Below are 2,500 nucleotides of genomic sequence, written 5' to 3'. Positions count from 1 at the left end.
GTCTTTTAGTTTGCAAACGGCGTTTGAAGCTGTCAAATGAAAACGCGATAACAAAGCTAAAGACGAATGTGACGTTCAATTACGATGAGGATGATGACAATGCAATACCAATGGAGACCACGATGGCAACGGCAGTGGCAATGACATAGGCAATAGCAATGGCAACGGCAGCGGCAATGACCATGGCAACGCGATGACCGTCGATGGAAATGGAAACGGCAACGGCAATGACAATAGCAATGGTAATGGCAATTGCAATTGCAATGACAATAACGGAAGCAAAAGCAGTGACAAATGACAATTGCAATAGAAACGACATAGTCAATTATAATGGCAATGGCAATAAATTTAAAGTCACTTCATTATTCGTCGGCACTTCCGTCAGCTCTTAGGCTAGTATCAATGGAAGCCGAATGTGCGCAAGAGCAAGGAATGATAATGAAAAATATAACTCCCTTTTGGTTACTGTGAGCCTTCATTGTAGAGACAGCAAGAAATTTTAAGATATTTTGCGAGTACCCACGTTTTGCTCGAAATACCATACGTTCGAGCCAGGCTCGTTTCGCCCCTAAGGGGAACCCATTAACGACTAAAATCGTTTGACGTTAGACAGAGTAAGCTCTATAAATGTCTCTCTTAGGATGAGAGGGTAAAAGAGTACATATATTTTGAAAGGATCTCAATGTTGTCAACTCTTTCGCCGCTAAGCGGCTCATTAATAGACTACAAGAAGTAAAATCATCTGGCAATCTCCAGAGTAAAATCCCTAACTGGCTGCTTTAGGACGCAAAGGAGGTAACCAAAGTTGACAGTTCAGGTGTTGATAGTTGCCCGTAGAGGTAACTGAGCTTACGCTATCTTTACGCTGGTCTGGAATAAGTACAATGCCAGTGACAGGAATGTCTTGAATTCTTCAAAAAAAGGGTTTTTTCGATAATGTACCCAGAATGTACCCAGAATACATCTTTATTGAACAGGCTACCCACTGGTCTGCGTATCTTCATCGAAGCTGTATTCCTCCAACAAACGAATATTCTTTAAGTGTTCAGGAGTATCGACCGACAGTGACACGGTGAAATCCTGGGTTGGCGCCAGTGCGGTATTCATAGGGCTGGTCCCAGTACTGTAAGTCGTAATAAAGATGACCCAATTCGAGATGAGTGACCACAAGAGAAGAGTATGAAGGTAAGAGAGGTAATCCACCATATTGGTCCTGTCCCCATCGCAATCCCTCTTAATTTATTTATAGATCTCCTGCGAAATCCGGTATTCCCACGAGGGTTAACTGATAGCCAATCATATGTCCCCATTTTTACCAATCATTGCGTGGGAATTCGTCCAGCTGTCAACATTGGTAAAAATGGGGACATATGATTGGCCATGAGTTAACCCTCGTGGGAATACCGGATTTCGCAGGAGATCTAAAAATAACTTAAGAGGGATTACCATGGGAATAGAGCGGTTTTCGAATGAGTGTCGTAAAACCAAAACCAAAGTAATTACTTTGACCAATCAAAAAGGACGGAGACCATCCAGTAAACCAATCAAAACTCGAAGTAATTACACGTAGCCGTCACAAAGCGCGGGAAAATGTGCACGCGGAGCCACAATTGGTTTTGGTTTCACTTCTGATTTGTTGAAAAAATGGCGCGAGAACTTTGAACCAATCACTGAGTGAAGTAATCATAAACCAAAGTAATTAACTAATTAGTTTCGACACTCAATTGAAAACCGCTCTAAGGCCAATATGAGGGATTACCTCTCTTACCTTCATACTCTCTTGGTGACCGCTAAGTCGTAATTGTTAATATCTGTACATTGTTTGATTCTGTAAAGAACGAGGATATAGCTGTAGTTAATCACATTATTGCATAAAGGGTTAGACTGCGAGCAGTTTCTCTTTTGCTCCGAGGAAAAATGACTGAAACTGCGGGACGCAAATACCGCGGGCTTGTGAAACGCCCCCGGTATTTGCGAACCGCAGTTTTAGCCGTTAAAAGTTCAACGTACGCGTTCGTTTCAACAATTCTGGAGTAAAGGACAGACTGCTCGCAGTCTAATAAAGGGTCTATGTAAAGAAAACACAACCACCATTATCCCTGATATTGTAAAGCTAAGTCAAAATTTAATTAGTGTTCATAGAAGTAAGCTGCTAATAAGAAAAAGAGGAAACTTTTAAGTTTCGAAAACATGTTTCGACAGAACAAACCTGGACGGGGGCATCTTTCACTTCCTTAAAAAATTAATTGTAAACTGCGTAACAAGCAGTCTGGCTAAAGTCCCCCACAAAGTATTGTAAATTAGTTCTGAAAAGCCCCGTGGGGAGAGACTAATAGATTCACTTCACTTCACTTCACTTCACTTCGGCCACCGGGTTGCTGTTTGTGTGTGAGCAGTCCTTTCTCTGACGGTTGTTGTTTATGGAAGTAACAGATATTGGGACTGCGGATATGGAACGAGTTTCTTAATGCATATGAACGGTCTTAGAGGTTGATTGAAT

This window comes from Montipora foliosa, chromosome 13 (genome assembly GCF_036669935.1).
Source record: "Montipora foliosa isolate CH-2021 chromosome 13, ASM3666993v2, whole genome shotgun sequence".
Lineage (NCBI taxonomy): Eukaryota > Metazoa > Cnidaria > Anthozoa > Scleractinia > Acroporidae > Montipora > Montipora foliosa.
The sequence above is the reverse complement of the archived record's forward strand: the minus strand, read 5'-3'. Positions refer to the sequence as shown.